We start from the raw sequence: 14495 nt of genomic DNA on the forward strand, positions 1-14495 counted from the left end.
AAAAATTCCGTTCCTTTTTTGATTAATAACATATTCCGATTACTAACATATCAAATGTCCAGAGTGTCCAAAAATTAGTAAAGTTCCTTTACTTAAACTCTCTCTTGCGATGGGCGCCAGAAGATTGTGTAAGAGAAAATTCACTTAGCTTAATTTCCTTTCTTTTCAGGTTGCATCACGCCGTGGAAGCTTGAAACTATGAAGATGCTGGAAGCTGAGATGGAAGTAAGAAGATTCAGGAAACAAGGAGCCAGATTGAAGGTAAGTGCAGAGCCAGGTCAGCGCGATGTTCTCCGTTGCAGAGGCGGAAGGCTAAGCACCTTCCAGAATCTGGGTGTGGCTTAAATACTCCAGCCACACCCAGAGACGTTTGTAAACAGGAGCGCGTGTACGTGCTTCACGTTCCGGGTTTCTTGTAGCGCGAGCAACCCGACTCCGATGCTCAGGTGTTTCCTGCTCTCGCGCCGTGCACACAGACGCGAAGCAGGCCACCCGACACTGCCACCACCAAACGCAAGTGTCTCCAACACCTGCCAAACCACTCTCGAGCAGCGAGCGAAGTCCAAACAAAAGTAAAAAAGCAATCTGTACCATGCGATAACAAAGCAATCTGTACCATGCATACATAATGACAACAACGGATCACAAAGATCCTCATACTCTCTACAGTTGCACAGTCACCTATAAATACACATATATCATTGGAGTGCAGGATGCACGGGATTGGGGTGGGTTTTTATTGGGAATAACGTATGGATTCATGACAAGCAGTGCCTACATACATGGGAGCAGAATGGGGGACAGGTGAGGTCGGCAGGGCAGGGGGGGACACGGTCCCCACATCAGTGGCACCAACTGTCTGACCAGGTGTGGCGGAGCAAGTGCTAGGGGGGGATGGCCTTAGCATTTTGGGGATGGTGTATCTGTGTGTGGGGGAACCGGGGGCAGGGAGTGGCGGGGGAACCTCTGGAGTGGTGGCCTGGGGGATGGAGGACGGAGACTTTACCTTGGAGCTGAGTGGTGGCGGGGGGGTCTGGCTCTTCTGGCTCCGGGGGGACTTGCGGGTGGGCGTCTCGGTCTGACTGCGCCTGGGGGAGGGTGTCCGGGTGTGAGGGGCACTCCCTTCTGTGTGTGGGGACAATCAGGATCTGCAGGGTCGGTGGGGAAGAGGCCAAGGTCACAGAGGAAGAGCTTCTGGGGGGATGGGGTTGCAGGTGAGGCAAGGGAAGGGGGCTGGGAGGGAGAGGTCTCAGAGGACAGGGGAGTGGTTGTGGATGACTGTGTGTGTGTGTCAGCAAACCAGCCCCTGTGAGTGTGTAATCAGTCCCCTGCGCTTGCTTGTGTGCACGTCTAGACCTTGGTTTTGGGATTTCTGTGCTTGGGACAGGTAGGGTGCTAGGAATCGTGGGTTGTGCAGGGGTAGGAGGGGTGAGGGACACTGCTGCCGTCAGGGAGGAGGCCACGGACTGATTGGTCTTCTGTAGGGCAGACATGCCCGAGGAAATGCCCTCCATGAATGACACCAGTTGTGTCAACAGACCTGTGTGTGCATGGAGGACCTTCAGCATCGATGTCTGCCCTACATGGATCTGTCGAAGTAAGTCCACAGACTCCTCACTCAGGGGACACAGGGGCAGGGGTTGCGGTGCCTGGCACGAAGGAGACATGCTCACGAACACGGGAGCCCACAGGGACCTCTGGGATGGGCGCCAATGGGAGGGGGTGGTGGTGGCGGTGGCGGGGCAGGGACAGCCTCACTAGCTGGGGTTTGGTGGCTGCTGACACCCGCCTCCACAAGGGAGTCATCCTCAGAGCTTCTGTGGCCCTCAGCTGGGGGGATGGTGCTGACGACTCCTCTGTGTGGCTCAACTCGCCCTCCGTGCCACTGGGTCCACCCGACTCCTCTCCTTCTGTCCCTGTAAGGCTCTGTGGCTCCTCCTGGTCCACGGAGCTGTCCCCTCCTGTGGCCGTGGATGTATCTGGATAGGAATAGGAAGTAACAGAACAACATCAGTCACCTGCACCGACTGCACACACCACAGTGAGAACATCACATCACAGGGCAAGCCCTGGCATCAGCTGAACACAGCTCAAAGTGCCAACACTGTTTAGGATAAGACAATTGTCATTCTCAATATCAACCATGGCACACATATCCCTCCTTGACTTTGACACATATGGCCGTTGCATGTTGGATGCTAACACCCCAATGTGCCAACATGCACCACCCACACATCAGTTGTACATGCAAGTGAACATGTAGGAGTATGTCACTATACACACAGCACATCTCTTGCTACTGACTCAGTACAGGTGTCCGGGTGAAGGGATGGGCAGAGACTCATTCCACATGCTGGTGATGCATGCCAGCAACACACACTATGATGTACTCCTGTCCTGATGGTCAATGCCACAATGTGGTGCGTGGTGCACACTTGAACACAATGTAGGCTCACTCAAAGCAAGTTAAATGCCATGGCCCTGGTATGCCCTGAAAGTCAGTCAACACTGTCTCCTGTCACAGGGGCAGGGCATCCAGACAACAACAATATGCACTGACTCACAATCCTAGCTCTGGGGTAAAGCAAACTCAGCAGATGACCGGCGCACTTCCCCATCCCATGCAAACAACATATCCAGGACCCAGAAGAACCCACATCATGCAAATCAGACATATGAGTGGCAGCAAACACTAATCCTTGTACATTAAAACATCACAGTCTGCCATGCATGTAACCCAGCTGCATGAAGGACACAGTTGCATACACCATTGTGCGCTGTCAGATGATCACACACCTATATGTCACACAGGTCTTGTCTCTCACAGTCACATCGCAGATGTCATGCTTACCCTCTGAATCATGGACACCCCAGTTGTACGTAGCAACAAGCCACACCCTGATGACACAGAGGCAGACACCTGAGGGCACATGTCACTGAGCACAACCTGCAATTTCATAATCAGGAGTGGGATTACAAAGTGTTTGTAAATACCCTTGACGGGGCATGACTGGCCAGGACTAAGTGGAACAGTGTTTGGCCTTGGACAGTAGTCAAGTGGCTAAGCAAGTGAGACATACTTGCTATACATACTCCTGAGGCCCCTAAATTAGAGTTCCCTGCTGCATGGGTTTGTTTGGAATACCCCAGCCAAATGTTGCGAGTCAGACCAGCAATTGGTACACATCTCAAGGGCACACACAGATCACATGTCAGATCTCAGGCATTGTGTAAACAATTGACTCACCGATGAAACACACAACAGATTCACGGGAACTGATGTTGACCGGTACATGAAGCATAGCTGACTGCAGGGACACAGTGCCCTAGTGACACAAGCAACAGATTTGAGGGGCCAAACCTGTGGAACAGATGAGGAGGGTGCATCACACAAATAAGGGACCTGAGTTTGGGGCTAGAAGAGCTACGTAACGTGGAAGTGTGAGCAGGACAAAAGACTGCTATTTGCATGTCAGACATAGTACACAGATCAGACATGGACTCACACCCTTCCTGCTGCTGTCTGGCCTTCAGCTGCCTATCCAGGTCCGGAAAGACCACCGCCAGGATCCGGAGCATGTGGGGAGTCAGGGTCCGGTGTCCACCCCTCCTGCGTGGAGGTGACAGCTTCAGCTGGACTCTAGCTATCCTCCGGGTCCAGCCCTGAAGGTCCTGCCACCTCTTCTGGCAGTTGCGGATCCGGCGCTTGTAGACCCCCACAGAATGAACAGCCCGGGCGATGGTCAGCCAGATCTCCTGCTTCTGGTGGGCATCAACCTGTGAGGAGGACAAAGTGAAAAGTACAGTAACACACATGCCCCAGATTGCTGCAGCACACATTTGGATAGACATGTCATCATCACAAAGGGCAATAAATTACACAGGCAGTGCAACCATGGGGATTGCAAAAGCACATGCATGTCTGACATGTTAACAATGCCTGGATAGTGTGAGCTTGCAATAATGCACTTTAGCAGCAGAAAAACTATTCATTGCATGTACCTACACACTTTGGGGGGTGACAGCAGTCATTGAGACTGCTTGCCACCGGTGTACACACTGCTAGTACTGCTAGTTAGACAACATGCATAATTAGGAAAGCAGTGTACTGCACACTCACCTGCTCCCCTGGTTTCCCACAGAGTTTTCTGTACTCTGGAAGGAGCCCGTCCAGCAGGGCCTGGTTCTCCTCCTCAGTGAAGGCTGGGGCCCTCTCCAGAGTACGTGCCATAGCAGGAGCCAGAGGATGCAGAGACAGCAGCAGTGGTAGCAGGGATGTGGTCCAGTAGCATGTAGTGCGGGCAAGTGAGCTCCCTGGGGGCCAGCCAGCCTTATATCTGTGCTACAGAGGCAGAATCTGTGCCATGTGTCTAAAGTGATAGGTCCAACACGGTTGCATTCTATGAATCTGGCCAATCCATTTAAAAGTACAACTCGTACACGCCTTTCGCATTGTTCAAATCTTCACCTTCATGGAACACTTGAAATTGCAACATTGTTGTAGGCATCCAACTGAATTTCCAGTGCACGACTCGTACAACTTTTGAATCCGCATCCGTCTCCATGACAGTCCATAGCCAATGGGTGCGCACGGCTCGTTCAACTGACTGTACAACGCGTATTTTGAATGTACACATGCACCCGTCTCCATACGATTCAATGGCCAAGGCGTACGCCTGTCTCGGACCATGCCTGTCCGACGCATATGCATGATAGTCACCTGCGTCGGACCTCATTGCATTCAATGCCAAAGCGTACGCTCGGCTCGGACATGACCTGTGCAATGCGTACGCATTGTCACCCGCGTTGGACCTCATTGCACTCAATGACAAAGCGTACGCACGGCTCGGACATGACCCGTGCAATGCGTACGTATTGTTCACCTGCGTCGGACCTCATTGCATTCAATGACAAAGTGTACGCACGGCTCGGACATGACCCGTGCAATGCATATGCATTTTCACCCACGTCGGACCTCATTGCATTCAATGACAAAGCGTACGCACGGCTCGGACATGACCCGTGCAATGCGTACGCATTTTCACCCGCGTCGGACCTCATTGCATTCAATGACAAAGCGCACGCACGGCTCGGACATGACCCGTGCAATGCGTACGCATTGTCACCCGCGTCGGACCTCATTAGTGTGACTATTATACGGATGCAACACACATGTACTGGCCATGGACACCTGCGCACACCTGCCACACTCTAGAATTGGCCACACAGTGTCCCATGGCATGTAAGACTGCATTCCCTGGGTATTTGGGGGGGGGGCACAGCTGTTTTTTTGGCTGACACTTTGTGCAGCCACTCCCAGGCTGTGCACGTGTACATGGGGGCAGAATCCTTTGTGTGTTGTGCACATTACCACTGTGATGTGCAATTGGACAGTAATGGGCATGAGTCAAGGCCACAGTGTCAGGTTGGATATGTTTAGGACATGTTACATACACCCTGAGTCCTGGGGGTGATGGCATGTACGTCACAGTGAGACCTGTAGCCACAATACTGATGTGCACCCACAGTCTGTGTGCATGTTGTGTCTCAGATGTGTCTGATCAAATGTTACCAATGGGTGACAGTCTCCACATCCATGTGGTATATGCATCACCCTTGATGGGGTGTGTGTCTAAGAGACGTACATGTAGGGCCGGCAGGAACAACAGTGGCCACTACCTGTGGGACTTACGCTTGACTTGTGGTGTGTACGTGCTACGCCATGTCCATTGCTGTGTTGATGTGGCAATACAGGGAGCCTGGGTTTCTGCATGACAAAGATCTGTGATGCCTGGGAGACATGAGGCCTCAATTGTCACTGGGGTGTGTTTTTTTTAACGTTGCACCAGCACATAGGTTGGGTGACACAGCCAGATGATTGGCCATTGCACTACATGGGACTCATGTGGACATGTGGAATTGAGATGTGAGGTGGTGGTCTTGTAGGTGACATATGTGTCCATGCCCAACAGCACACACCTCAGTACATTGTGTAATGTCATGGACTAGCATGAGATAGGGATCGTGGTCATGGCCACATGGGTGGATGTACTGACAATCTTCCTTTGTGCATCTCTGTACTGCAGGGCACCAGCTGTCCATCGTCCGTTCCCAGACCTTGCAACCATGCAGGAACGCGACTGCATCAGACGGTACCGCTTCACCAGGCCACTGTTTGCGGAGTTGGCGGAGCAGTTGACGCCAGATCTGCCACTTGGCCGGACATACCCTACAGCACTGACCCCAGATGTGAAGGTGATGGCAGCCCTGCACTTCTTTGCTACCGGTACCTTTCAGTACACTGTGGCAATTGCTGGTGGTATGTCGCAAACGATGTTTAGTCGGGTGCTACGCGATGTCTTGGAGGGGATGTTGCAATTCCTCGACCTGTATATCAAGTTCCCGAGCCCAGATGAACTCCCTGAAATTAAGGATGCCTTTTATACACTGGAGAGGATGCCGAACGTCATCGGATCTATTGATGGGACACATGTTGCCCTGATACCACCACAGGCACATGAGCAGGCATACCGGAACAGGAAGCACTACCATTCGATCAATGCTCTGGTGGTCTGTCTTGCTGACATGTCGATCACACATGTGAGTAGTTGCATTGCAACGCTGATGTCACAGATGCCAGCTCAGCATGCCTGGCTTGTCGGTGTGTACTGACTGTTTCTCATTGTGTGTGTTTGTCACTGTTGTATTCCGCACTCCTACAAACCTCAGCTACTTGTTCATTTTTGTGAGTGTAGGTGACTCCGGATACCCCAACATGGCGTGGTTGCTGACACCCCTCAGGAACCCTCTCACACCAGCCGAGATGCGCTACAATGAGGCACATGGTCGGAGCAGGACGGTGATTGAACGGACATTCGGCCTCCTGAAAAGCCACTTTTGCTGCCTGGACAAGGCCGGAGGGGCCCTCCCATATGAGCCTGCAAAGGTGTGCAAAATAATCCTTGTCTGCTGCATACTACACAACATGGCGGTGCAGAAGGAGGTGCCTCTCATCCAGGATGACGATGACGACGACCAACCTCCGGCACCTGTGGAGGATCCCGGCCTGGGCCAAGATGCCAGTGATGATGAAGATGATGGTGACGTCCGCTCCCAGCTCATCAACAACTTCTTCACCTGAATGTGAGTTTCCAGGGTTGTTATGAGAATGTATGGAGGTAGCCTGGAATGTGTTGAGCCAGCTCTGTTGCTGTCTGAGTGTGTCTGTGTGCCACTTGACTGGATGCGTGCTGTGATGTGTCCATTCAGCTGGTGTGTACTCCACAATAGGGTAGTACTGCTAACTAGTGTTTGTGTAGGTGTTTTGCAACATGTTTTGTGCATGTGTATTGCATTTCTCTCCTGTTCTTCTGTGCTTTTGACTGTATCTTGTCTGTCCTTCCCAGGGTACTTTGCCTGTTGTGTGGTCAACACTGACCCCCAACACCCAGAAGCCAACACCAGTGTGGAAGTTGACAATTCCCATCAACTGATGTACCACACATCCCTGGACTTCCATTCTCCAACACATGGAGAGCGTGTGTCCACTGTTACATAGAATTACCATGCAAGTAGTGTGGAATAAACGTGTTGCTGATGTGTAATGAACCTGTGCTACGCTTTGTTATGTGCGTTGTCTGTCTTCCCACATCTGAGTGACATCTGCTTACCTCACCTGTGGACTTGTTACCACTGACTGGGCTTGGTGTTGTGTCTGTGCATGCTAATGTGTTTCAGGTCAACATCATTGTGTGTGTTGAGTGACATGGCCATGGTGAGTATGTTTTGTGTTGCCATAGTGGTGTGTGTCCCTCAGATGTGTCACATCCCCATGACTCACCTTACGTTGGTCACATTGTTGCAGTATTTGGCATGCACTGTGTTGTGTAGCAGATCGACATCTCCCTGAACATGACAAGTTGGAATCACAACAGAGGCAAGTATGGTGTACTGGTGAGTTTATTTACAAACATGTGTGAGGAAAGTGCACAGGATGGTGGGTGCTGTACAGTGGTTTGGGAATCCAAAGTTCACATTGGAGTTGGAAGTGCTGGTAGATTAAATGTCCAGAGTAAAGTCCACAGTCATCTGATACATTGGCCCAACATGAACCCTCCATGTCATGTGGGCGAGTTGTGTGCGATTGGACAAGGTGAACGGGTTGCGCACAAAGAACATTGTCCAGAACAGGTTTGGAGACCCTGGGGGATGTACTGGGATATCTGCCTCTCACATGTCCTTCTTCGGATGACCCCTCTTCTTCCGGGGGGGGGGGGGGGGGGGAATCCTCATGTGCAGGTCTCTGCGGTGCAGGGGACTCTTCGCCAGAGTCCTCCTCCCCCCCAGATGGTGTTGCGACAGATGCTGTGAGCACACAGGGGGGTGTGGACAGGTTGGTGTTGATCTGGTGGAGGCATTGTAGTATGTTCCGATGCACCGCAGTGATGTCATCCCACTTGGCCTCTATGCGGGCATGGTGGGCGACCTGCTCGTGTTGCATGATCCCCACTACCTGGCCAAATCCTCCGGTGCTATCCTGGTACGCATCTAAGATGCGTGCCAGTTGGGGGTCATCATGCAGTCCAGACCCCTCTGCAAGGTGGGCTCTGTGCCTCTCACCCCTTTCCACACGGGGGTACGCACAGGTGACACTGGGACCCCTTGGGTGGTGTTGCTGGTGGTGTTTGCTGTAGCTTCCGGGGGGTCCTGTGTCCCTGTGCTGTGGGTGTTGATTGTCCTTGGTCTGTCCGTGTTGGAGGGGGTGCCCTGTTGGTGTCCAGATGCTGGAGGCGTGGGTACAGGGGGGGCAGATGTTGATGCTGCTGGTGCTGCATGATGGCTCACACCGGGCCAGGTTGGTCGTCGTCATCCGAAGAGGACAGTGAGAGAGTCAGACCAGAGAGCTCAGTGTCCACCAGAGTCTGGGACCGGGTATCCTCGTCATTTGGTGCTGGGTGCCCAGCACCACCTGTGTTTGGAAGAGACACACAATGTGATTTATGTTTCTACATGCATCGTTGGTTCACAAACATGACATTTTGTACTTTTGAAACAGATGCCTGCCTGTACACTGCTTTTTTCCAGCTTGTCACAGACAGAGTTTGATATTGTTGTTGGCCATTTCCCAGCATGACCTTGTGCTCCCCACAACAGAGCCCAGTGTCAGATATCTTTTCAGTCCCTTCCCACTCCCTGTGAGGCGAGTATGGTTCAGTTTGATCTTGCTGGGCCATATGGGTGGGTGTAGGTTGTCTGTGACTGCGACTCCCATCATACTCTTGGCTACACCCCCCTTCCCAGCATGCCCATGCATCCTCCCTCTTGACTCTGCTTCCCTGTGAGGAGGTGTGACAGCAATGGCAAGATGGCTGACTGTGAAATCCTGGTGTTTGTTTGGTTACAAGTCCCAGCATGGCCTTGTGCTCCCCACGACAGAGCCCAGTGTCAGACATCTTGTCAGTCCCTTCCCACTCCCTGTGAGGCGAGTATGGTTCAGTTTGATCTTGCTGGGCCATGTGGGTGGGTGTAGGTTGTCTGTGACTGCGAGTCCCATCATACTCTTGGCTACACTCCCCTTCCCAGCATGCCCATACTTGCTCCATCTTGACTCTGCTTCCCTGTGAGGGAGTGTGACAGCAATGGCAAGATGGCTGACTGTGAAATCCTGGTGTTTGTTTAGCTACAAGTCCCAAGTGAGCCCCTGTGCTTCACACAGCAGCACCCAGTACGGGGTATCTTTTGCCGATATTTCAGTGAGGTGTGTGTCAATGCATTGTACCCGGTGAGTTGTGTGGTGTTTGTGTTGGGGTGGGGTGTCTCCCCATACTGAGTGGTATGGTCAGGGCTGTCAGTCCTCCTTCCCATCATGAAACATGCTTCCATTGTAGGGCGTGCAAGTTGTCTTTCAGGATGTCAGTCAGTGGTGTCCTGCTTCTGATTTGCACACAAGCCCTAGCAGGGCCTTGTGCTCCCCACAGCAGGACCCAGTGTCAGCCATCTTGTCAGTCATTTTCCACTCCTTGTGATGTGGGCATGTTTCAGAGAGGTCTTGATGGGCCAATCAGGAGGGGGAGCATTATCTGTGACTACAGGCCCCATCATGCTTTTGGATACACTCACTTCACTTGCATCCCCACTATTCCTTCCTGACAGTCAGCTGCACGGTGAGGTGGTGTGTTTGTGGTGTCAAACTGTCTGGCAGGGTGTATTTAGCTTAGTGCCACTGGCTTGCTCTATTTGTTTGTAGGTTGGTGCATGTCATGACACAGTCCCCAGTCACTATGAGATGGCAGGTATTGTGTGTGTCTGACTGGCATACACATCTTGGGCTGATTATTTATTGGTTAGTGTAGCTTTGCTTGCGGTGCATGGTTTCACTGTCCCCTTGCCACACAATCTTGGGTATGTTGTTTGTGTACTCACCAGGCTCTGGGATGTCTGTTAGGCCATGGACGCTCTCTGGTGGTAGGATGTCCCGCACCTTCTCCCAGGTCCTGAAGTAGACTGGTTTGGCAGGAGGCCCACCGCCGGTGCACCCACTCAGGGCGTGATCTTTTTCGATGAGTTTCTTGACCCTCCTGCGCACGTCATACCACCTGTTCTGGATGTCGTACTTTGTGCGCCTTGCTGGTGCTTGTGCGTTCACCTTGTCCACAATCCTCGCCCACATCTTGGTTTTCTGTGAGAGGGGGGTCCTTTGAACCAATGTACCAAACAAATGTGGCTCTACTCTGATGATCTCGTCTACCAGCACTTCTAACTCACTATCTGTGAACTTTGGATTCTTCTTTGGAGGCATGGTGATGGGTGGGGATGTGAGGGATGTGTGTGTGAGGGTGCAAGTGATGGTTGGTTGGTGTTGGTTTTGCTGTGTGTATGTGTGTGTGCTTTTGTATGAGGTGCTGATGGTGTGTTAGTTGTGTGATGGGTGAGTTGTGATTGTGTCTGTGGTTGCTGTGTACTGGTGTTTGCTGCTGGCTGTGTCTCCTGTTTGCAAGGTATGATGGTAGTGTTTGTAGTCCTTTATATAGTTGGAGTTGTGGGTGTGTCTTTGTCCCATTTTTTTGGGGGGGTATTTATTGGCTTTGTCATTGCTTGTTTGGTCCTTTTTTTATCTTTTTTCCTTTGTGTTTTGTAGGCATGAAGGAGATGTTCATGTGACGGAAACGGACGCTGCTGTTGACTCGTGCGGGCTTCTCCGCCTCGTTCACGCTGCCTGTCTTCTGTGTTTGGTACGCGTCGTTCGCGGCGGTCTCTAGTGCTTGTGTGCCGGGTTGTCTGTGCGTGTCGGTCGTGCGGCTTGGTCTCCGTGCGAGTCGGTCTGGTTTTACACACATTGCATCGTACTGCGCTCATCGTACATCGCGGGTACGGGTCGGTCAGGTTCATTCTGGGTTCGTGTCGGTCGGTGAATATCGCGTCGGTTTTCCGGCCGGATCACTATTTTCCCTACGGCTCGGTCGTACGGCTTGTATTCCGTACCTGTCCGTTGTAATTTACATGCGTTGCATCGTACTGCATGGGTCGTACGGCGCTGGTCCGTGTCGGTCGGTATTCAGTCCGTGTTGGTCGGTTTGTTTTGCAGCTGGAATCGGGCCCATTGTGGAACTTAACACGCCACATTTCATATGATGGTGCCTCTGATTGCAGCCACATAGAAGCGACACATAATCGGGCAACAGCCATAGCTATAAATATAAAATATCGAAAAGGATAGCAAATCTGCGTGGGTTTAATATCCTCACCCACACCTACTAACATAATCTCACTAGAGATACGGACATCGACCCCCGTGGTTTGCGACAGAAATTTTGAGATGCCGTCTAAAAATTGTTTTAAAACTGAAAAGAATAAATTACAATATCAGCTTTCTCCGCCTGACATCTAAAACATTTCCCGTCGTGTACCCCACCCCACTTCATCATCTTGACCGGTGTATGGTATAAATTAAACAGAGTTTTATAGTGTTGGGTGCGTAGATTTGCCGTCAATATAACTCTACTTGCCATATCTATTGATGATTGCACATATGAGCCAGTATTGCCAAATCTATCCCTCCACTTTGCATCATGCATCTCAATATCATCCCACTGAGTCGCCAGTAATATGTCAAGCAGTGCCCCAATCTTGGCTCTTTTAGACAATGCCTCTAATAAATCATTGGTTGTTATAGACGTATATCTGCAATGTTTATTAATAACGTCACGAATTTGCAAATATTTGAAAAAATCATACATAGATATTATATATCGTTCCACTAAATCTGAAAAAGGAATAATTATCCCAGCCCTGTAAATGTCCACTATACGTCGTATCACCTTGCCCTTCCAAGTAGCCATCTTTGTGTCCCAAAACACCAAAGGAAATATTTCCGTGGAATTAAAAGGCGTATAGTAGCCTATCCGATTTATAGATACGATTTAGCATATCAGCTTCCACGCCTTATATGCAGCAGAGACAATTTTAAATCGAGTTCTTTTGAAATAGCTTGGTTCGTAGAACTTAAGCAGGGCCTCGCTTGCCTGAGTCCCCACCAACATCTGATATATGTTAGTAGCTTCGAATGGCCTTGTTTCAGCCCCAACCACCAGATACTGCATATTCTGCAAGAAGCAAACGAGATAATAAAAAGCAAAGTGCGGCACCCACCATCCACCACATGCCAATGGAAGCGTCATGTATTTTGAAGCACGACGATTGTTCTTCCATCCCCATATAAACCTATCTGCAATAGACTGAAGCTGCATTAATTGTACTCGTGTCAGCTCTAGCAGTACCGTCCTAAAATAGTACATTACCCGGGGGAGTATACACATTTTTAAAACATTGCATCGCCCTACCATTGATAAGTGAAGCAAGTATGTCTGCCAAGTTCACTTTGACTATCTCTTGGAGTGACATCCTGATCTTTATTCCCAAATATCTTGCTTCTGGTGTGACGCGGACTTCGCCAGGACAAAGTCCCTCGGTGCAAACAACCTGGGTTTTATGTTTGTTAATGTTATAAAAATAGTAAATCAATGTTTGAAAAGTTTTTAATTCTAATATTTTTTTTTAGTAGCTGGGTTGGGTTTATAGGGGATAGGGGAGGGTAGTGTTTCAAAAATGTATTAATTTAAAAAAAATGTTTTAAATGTAATAAAACAAATTAGAAATTTGTTTTAGGAGCGAGTGTTGGGTCTATAGGGATAAGGGTGAGGAGTGTTTTAAAAAGTATGTAAACTGACGGATGTGCCAGCTGCTTCCTGGGAGCGGAATGTGGCTCCTGTAGGGGAGCGCGTCCGCGCCGATATTAAAATCTGGTCTCGTATGCCTTTGACTCTGTATGGGCGATCGGCAATATTTAAAATGGTGGCGCTCCCTCTGCTCCTATATCAGCTACAGAACCACCCGTACAAGATCCAGCCCGGTTGGTTCAGACAGGTGAACTCGGTGCTAGGGCAATTCCTGTGGGACGGGGGTAGGGTGCGAGTGGCTATACGAACGTGCTTCCTTTCCACCTACTGTGGAGGGCTGGCGACCTCGGATATTCTATCCTACTATCAAGCTTCACATCTTCTAGTCCTTAACGAATGGTGGTATGGGGACAGGGGAGACCCGGCGTATGCGTTGGAACGGCAGCTTATGGGGCGCCACACGCTGCATACGCTTCTCTATTCGGCGTCGCTGAGGGGTGCGCTGCCCCCGGTCACACAGGTAGTGTTTCAAATCTGGAGGCAGGCTTTGCGCCGTATGGGATGGTGGCAGACCCTGACTCGGGAGACTCCCCTGTGGCACAATGGGCGCTTGCCCCACTTGGCGGCACTGCAGGGGTTTAAGGGATGGGATGATATTGGCATCTCAACTCTGGGCGATGTAATGAGAGAGACGACACTCAAATCTTTTCATGAGCTACAGAGGGAATTTCATATGCCACGAGAGCAATTTTTTAGATATCTCCAGCTCTGGCACGCCCTGTTGCCCGAATTGGTGGGTCTGGAGTCGCTTCCCGACTTCAGCCCATTGGAGGTGAAAGTATTCATGGGGGATCTACCGGATAAAAAAATCTCCAGGATTTATCAATCCCTGGTTATACACAGTTCCCCCACGCTGAGCAAACTTCGGGGGGATTGGGAGGCAGATGTGGGCGCCCTGGAGGAGGAGGATTGGAGGGAGGCGCTGGCCGCCCCGCGCGGTGCAGCTATAGCCATGAGGCTCCGGTTGGTTCAATTTAAATACCTGCACAGGGTATATTTCACGAGGGCGCGGTTGTGGCGGGCAGGGCTGATTGCATCCCTGGAGTGCCTGAGGTGTGGCAGGGAAGAGGGCACATTCTTCCACACTATATGGCAGTGCGTATCCCTAGATAAATTCTGGAGGGGAGTGTTGGCGTGCCTCTCGGAAGTGCTGGGGTGGGAGCTCCCCCGCTCGCCGCGGGTGGCTCTACTTCATGTCATGGAGGATATAGGGCGTGATATATACAAACACCATCTTATGTTGCTGGGACTCACACTGGC

The 14495-nt window shown here is 50.9% G+C and overlaps 1 long non-coding RNA gene across 2 annotated transcripts in view; it reads left to right on the forward strand.

The window, feature by feature from the left end:
- LOC146809494 (uncharacterized) overlaps window positions 1-14495 on the forward strand; it is a 481565-nt gene that overhangs the window by 439771 nt on the left and 27299 nt on the right. For both annotated transcript variants that reach the window (XR_014966441.1, XR_014966440.1), the window contains exon 3: window positions 170-261. This is a non-coding gene — a long non-coding RNA (uncharacterized LOC146809494). The remainder of the gene's footprint in view (window positions 1-169; window positions 262-14495) is intronic.

Source organism: Triturus cristatus, chromosome 7, assembly GCF_964204655.1.
Source record: "Triturus cristatus chromosome 7, aTriCri1.1, whole genome shotgun sequence".
Classification (NCBI taxonomy): domain Eukaryota; kingdom Metazoa; phylum Chordata; class Amphibia; order Caudata; family Salamandridae; genus Triturus; species Triturus cristatus.